The following is a 6,982-nucleotide window of genomic DNA, read 5'->3' as shown; positions in this document are numbered from 1 at the left end:
GAATTAAAAGTGTCCAAAATATAGGCTTAATGGAAATCTCACCGTAGGAATGGCTTATAGATAGGTGTAGTCCAATCCTCCTATGTCAAAGATGAGAAATGTAAACTAAGAGAGATTAAGTGATCTGTGGAAAGTTAGAGGTGAGACCTAATTCTTCTAGATTAAAATCTAGTACTATTACTAGAAATATAACATGAACCCTCATTTCTGGTAGTGACCCTCAAGTGTCTCCAATTTAGAATTATTACATTTTAATGTGTCAGGATTTGTCTCTACTTAAAATTGTTTAAATAGAAACAATCAGCCATTTAGGCTGTGGTCTAACTTGAGGTTTTGACAAGTACCTCATTGATTTTATTTTGGACCTGATAAAATAGAAGGTAAGAATAACGAGTAAGACTTGGCACTCGTGTACAACTAACCCATGTCACTCTCCTGTGAAGAGGTTAAAGGGTGCATTTGGAATTGTGACAGAAAAGACCAAAACACATTGCTTTACTCCATGGGTAGCATTTGCGCATTCCTGGACATGCAATGCCATTAATTGTACGAAAACACGAAAAACATCTCAATATCCATAGCAACCATGTTGTGTTCTATTATGATAAATGTGGATGTCAAATATTGAGCAACTGGGAAAAGGGTAAGTGATTTTAAATGTCTGCTGTTCCTGAAACTGCTTGAAGACATTCTGAAATGATATGACTGTGTGAAAAGTCACAGTCAATACACATAGTATTGAGATAAGCAAAACATAATATATTTTTCCTATACTCAAACATAGAAAAATGTTGGTGTGTCTTGGCAGATACTCATCTCTGTCAAGGTACTAAGTTAATACAGTTTGGCTATGCCCCACCTAAATCTCATCTTGAATTGTAGTTCCACAATCTGCATTTGTTGTGGGAGGGAACTTGTGGAAGGTAATTAGATTATGGGGAGGTTCCTTCATGCTGCTCTCATGATAGTGAGTTAGTTCTCAAAAGATCTGATGGTTTTTTATAAGGGGCTCCCAGCTTCACTGGGCACTCATTTATCTGTCCTGCCACCATGTGAAAAAAGGACATGTTTTCTTCCCATTCTGCCATGACTGTAAGTTTCCTGAGGCCTCCCCAATGATGTGGAACTGTGAATCAACTAAATCTCTTTCCCTTATTAACCAGTCTCAGGCATTTCTTCATAGCAGTGTGAGAAGGGGCTCATACATGAGTCAAACCTACAGCTTTGTCTGAATGTCCCCAAACTAAGTTTAGGTGTAAAGTCATCAGAGCTTACAAAGCACTTTACATGCTTTTTTAAAATTCTATCTTCTAAAAAATCCTAGGTTGAATTCTTCTCATTTTACAGATGAGAAAACTAAGAATCACAAAGGTGACATGCCTGAGTTAGTAGATGCTTGAGCTAGGTGTCTCACTTAGTCTAATGGCTCATTCATTACTGTTTTCTCCTCCAGAATAGCTATTTCCTTCTAGCTGGGTTGCACTTGCCCATATTTTTTCTACTTTCTCGTGCATGGTTTACCCAGTGCAGAGAGCTTGCAGAACCAGGTGGTCTCTGTCACTCAGAATGTATCTTATCTTTTGGTTGCAGAAGCTTTGTTGGAAGGTCTCTCTATGATTTGGATACTGCCCCCATTGGAACATCAACCTGACTCACTGGTCTTCTAAAAGCACCTAAAATCCATCTTTTATTCTCCAGACAAATGATGCCAAAACAACAGTCTAAATTCAACCAATCGTCCAGATACTCTGATCTTTGTCCCCATTGAAAACCTGCTTTGGAAGATCATCTCAGCAACCCATCTGTTCATTTAACTAACAGATATTTATTCAACAACTGCTGTGTTCAAAATATGCAGATGAATCAACATAAAAGTTTTGTTCATGTCTTCAAGGGTCTTCTAGCGTAATGAGGAAAGCAGTCATTAAAAAAAATTCAATGCAGCTTAATTGAGTTTTATTACTGAGACACTTAAATGAGCTACAGTACCAGGGAAATTCCATACAAATGTCATTTCCCAGGGGATTTGTTTTTGTTCACTGCGGTAGACTTAAATGCACCTGAGATACAAAGCAAGAGTTCCAGAAAAAGGGAGCTTATGTTTGCTAGAAATAGGAAGACATTCTAGGCGAGAAGAGATGGATTTTGCAAGGCAAAGAGTATTATGGAATAGCATAGAACATAGTTGAACACTTCATACCATGCAGAAATTGAGAAAAAGTGGGTAAGAGAGAGACAGGGAAAGAGAAAGAAAGAGAAGGAGGAGGAGGAGAACAAAGAATAAAAGAGAAGAGGAAAGGCAAGGAGAGGAGAGGAAAGGTAAAAGAGGAGCCAAATAGAGCTGGGAATGATGGCTCATGCCTGCAATTCCAGCACTTTGGGAGACTGAGGCAGGAGGGTTACTTGAGACCAGGAGTTGGTGAGCAGCCTGGGCAATATAAGGAGACCACCATCAAAGGAGAGGAAGAAGAAGAAGAAGAAGAATAGGAGGAGGAGGAGAAGAAGAAGAAGAAGAAAAAGGAGGAAGAAAGGAGGAGGAAGAAGAAGAGGAAGAAGAGGAAGAGGAGGAGAAGAAGGAGAAGAGAAGAAGAAGAAAAGAGGAAGAAGAAGAAGGAGAAGGAGGAGGAGGAGGAAGAGAAAGGAGGAAGGAGGGGGGAGCAGGGGGAAGGAAGGGGAGGGGGAGGAAGGAAGGAAGGAAGGGGAGGAGGAGGGGGAGGGGCAGGAGAAAGGAAGTGGGGCAGGAGGAGAAAGGAGAGAGGAGGGGGAGGAGGGGGAGAAAAAGAAAGAAGGGCCAGATAGAGATTGTTGAATTCCTAAAGAGGCTTGCATTCTGAGCTTCGAGTTAAGATGGTACACAATAGAGATGGAAAACAAAAAAAGGGTTTTAAGGAGGGTCTAGAAGTGAACAGATTTTAATTGAAGAAAGACTTTAGGACAAACCTGAGAAACGAGTTTAGGGCCAGGAAAGCAAATGCAGAATTTACCCCAATAGTGTGAGCACAAGATGCTGAAAGGCCTTCATGGGAGGTCCCAGAAGAAAGAAGAAAAGGGGCTAGCTGAAGAAATACTCCAGCAACTGACAGGGCCCTAGATAAATTCACAGTGGTGGAGAGAAAGGAGTGGGGTGGTTCCCTGGGGTTCTTGTGCTGTTCACTAGTACAAAACATGCAGAAGAGAAGAGGAGATGGGTTTTCTTTTCTGGTGGTTGAGGGTATACTTGGAGTATGTTGTATTTGAGATGCCTAGAAGATTATATACGTAGAGTGTGATCCTAATATTTATACAAATGTGCTCTTAGAAAATGGCATTATGTTTGATTGGAAAAGGAAAGTCAAGAATGCAGAGAAAAAAAAAAAAGCAAAGCAAACAAAAAGAAGAGGCTTCTGCCAACAAACTTCACTGAATTTAAAAGGTTTTTAAAAATCCAAGTATACTTCTGTGGTGTGTAAGTTACTAAAGCAAGTCTCATTGATTGTAGGAACCATGCCATGATCAGCAGGATAGCAAAAGAAAAAAATGCACCTTACATAAATCCATTGCAAGGAAATCAGCCTTCCAGATTCAAGTATCCATTGCTCCCCTTTTGAGCTATACAATGAGTGCATCAGCATTCTTCCAATGGAAGTAGAATCACCCTACAAAATTAAATCTTAAGTACTTGAGTGACTTTTAAAAGGGCTAACCAAATAATTTATAAGTTGAGATCTAAGAATGAAGGCATAGTATTTAGTGAACCTTTGGTAAGCACCAACTTATGAAAGTTCCAGTTGCTCCAGTGCCTTCATCAGTAATTAGTATCAAAATTTTCAATTTCTAACAAAAATTCTTAAGAAGTTTTTAATAGAGGAGAATCAAAGGGGTTTGCTCATGAAAATTGTAAATGATCAAGGCACAAAATACCAGAATATGCAACATTTCCCCCAAGTTATGAGATATTTTAAGATATGTGCTTGTAATAATGTTGTTCTTCATGAAGACAAAAATTTACTATAATGTCTGCTGGATCAAAAACACAATGACATACTTATTTGGGTTCTCAATCTATTTTCTACTACGTGAAAATTATATAGTCAAGTAGAACCTGAAATAGTAATTTATATCATGTGTTAGTAGAAATGATATGTTGGTATCTCTAGGGTGTTCCTAATACAAGGAACTCCTTAAAAGTGTTCTTACAGATATATAAAAAAATGTTCAGAATATATTATGACAACATGGAGTTTTGCTTAATACACCCAGATGGGTGTGTATGCTGAGCTATAGCTGATAAAATGTAGCTGCTCAAAAATTAAAAACTGTGAGACCAAGACAAATTATGGAAAAATAAATAAGGGAAGGAGAGAGAAATGAATAGTTAGACTCTTTAAACTCAGTTCCAAGTTGATTTTGAACTCAGAGAGGGAGAAAACATTACCCTAGTCATCCCACTCAAATGCAGATCTCATAAGTGTAGGAATTTGGTTTTTCATTTTGCTTTGTTTTGTTGTGCTTTGCTGCACAATTCCCACTGCTTACAACATTGGCACTGCTGTTGAATGGATGACTTTCTCTTTATCTACAGAGACCTTAATAAAATACCTAGCTCAAAGAAGGTGCTTAATAAATTTTAGGTGAACAGATGGATAATTGGAATCAGGACAGATGGATGAGTTCTGAAAGAACGAATGAATGAATGAGAATAGAAAATAATAAAGGATGTGTATGAACTAGAGAGAAAAGAGAACATTTTGATGCTGGAAGGAAGAGTTACTAATTATAGAAGAAGAAGGATAAATTAGCCTGACTCTTCAGTTCACGACACAGACAAGAAAAATAAATTGGCGAACAGAAGATTGAGATGTTTCTGATGCTACAGATTCTGATAATGTTGTTCCTATCTCCAATACACAGCATTGCACTTTCCTTATTATGACATTTGCCCTCTTTGATTCAAACAGTGCATACCTGATGATCTTTTTCTGTCTCCAGTTTATAATATTGAAGTTAGTGTACATTTTTTCCTATATTCTGCACTGCTTCAAACCACTGACATGCAAGAAGTTATTATTTCAGGTATTAACAAGAAACTATTTGCTTAACTATTTTCCCCACGATGAATCCTACATATAAACTCAAATGTGCTAAAGAAAAGATACACATATTCAATGGATTCAAATGAATGCTTAAATAGTAGAGGCTTATTGAGTGATTTGAAAGTTCTACATTCAACAATTTCAGAAATATTATGCAATTGTCATTATGTTCTCCAGAAAAGTATAATGCTAAATTTCAGGCATTTCACATCATAGGTGATTATATTATATACAAATAAATTGGCTTTCCTGATGTTGGAAGCCTTTAAGGCTTGTTTTCTGGTTTCAACTTATAGAGAAATCAGAAATACAGATTCCTGAACACAGCTCCTTGTATCAATGTGTCAGTAAGCAACATTAAATATATATATATATATATATATATATATATATATATATACACACACACACACACACATATCTCCAGGATACAAGTGCAGAAAGTGCAGGTTTGTTTCGTAGGTAAATGTGTGCCACGGTGGTTTGTGGCACCTATGAATCCATCACCTAGGAATTCAGCACTGCTTGCATTAGCTATTTGTCCTGATGCTCTCAGATACCCTCCCTAAAGGCCAAGGAGAGAGGCCTTAGGAGGAACCAACCCTACTAACAACTTGATCTTGAAATTCCAGCCTCTAGAACTATGAGAAATTAGAGAAACAAATGTCTGTTGTGTAAACCAAAAATATATATATAAACACCTATGTTTTCAACCTGAGCACTTTGCATAATCTTGAGTGTTATTTGTGTGTTATGTGTGTTGTAAGTCTACAATAGTTGTTTTTTTTTGGGGGGGGGGGACAGAGTCTTACTCTGTCACCCAGGTTGGAGTGGAGTGGCATGATCTCAGTTCACTGCAGCCTCCGCCTCCCAGGTTCAAGTGATTCTCCTGCCTCAGCCTCCTGAGTAGGTGGGATTACAGGCACACACCACCAAGCCCAGATAATTTTTGCCATTTTAGCACAGACGGAGTTTCAGCATGTTGGCTAGGCTGGATTCAGACTCCCAATCTCAAGTAATCTGCCTGCTTCGGCCTCCCAAAATGCTGGGATTACATGGGTGAGCCACCATACCCGGCTGAAACAATTATTATATGCAATGTTTTCTAAGCTTATTTGGATCCTTTAAACTCAAATGTCTTCTAAGCTTATTTTTGTTTTCTAAGCTTATTTGATCCTTTAAATTCAAATGATTTTGATAAACTATTGTTCTAATGGAATGCTTTTGGAAACATCACTCTACACCACGCAGCTCTAATTAATGAGAGTATGCACGTATCCCAAAATCTCTCGGTTGAGATAAAGGATCAAGTTTTGTCAGCATCCCATTTGGTTTTGCTGGGTGGGATTATCAACTCGGGAGAGGGCCCTGAAAAGAAGTCTTGTCCTGGCTCTTTGGTGACACTGTATCTTCAAATGCAGGTGGAAACTGTGCCTGTAAGCTTAAAATAACAAATATAATGCTTTCTACTGTCAGAGTGGTTTGAGGTTTAGCACACTTTAATAAGTATTAATTATATCAATTGATTCCAAAAAATTTGTGAAAGAAGGTGAATTTTTGTTTAACAGAGAAGATGAAGGAATAAGCTAAAAAATGTTAGGGGGCATATTGGTTCATTTGAAAGTGTCACTTCACAGTCACTTCCAGCAGCACTAAGTACACTATCTAGGAGACTGAGCTAACTCATCAGACCCTTCATTTCTTTATCCATTAAGTGAGAGAAGATAGAAAATACAGTTTTGCCACCCCCAATGGATAAGATAATTAAACGATAATTAAATGATACAATCGGGCTGTTTAGCAGACAGCCTTGTAAGCACTCAGTGTTTCATGTGATCTTTATCAAGGTTATCCATGAAGGAGTGGTACAGTTGTCTCCCAAATGGTGTCTTCTGACAGCCAATCTCCTA

This window comes from Cebus imitator, unplaced genomic scaffold (assembly GCF_001604975.1).
Source record: "Cebus imitator isolate Cc_AM_T3 unplaced genomic scaffold, Cebus_imitator-1.0 Scaffold455, whole genome shotgun sequence".
NCBI classification, from domain to species: Eukaryota; Metazoa; Chordata; class Mammalia; order Primates; family Cebidae; genus Cebus; species Cebus imitator.
This window is presented reverse-complemented; position numbering follows the sequence as displayed.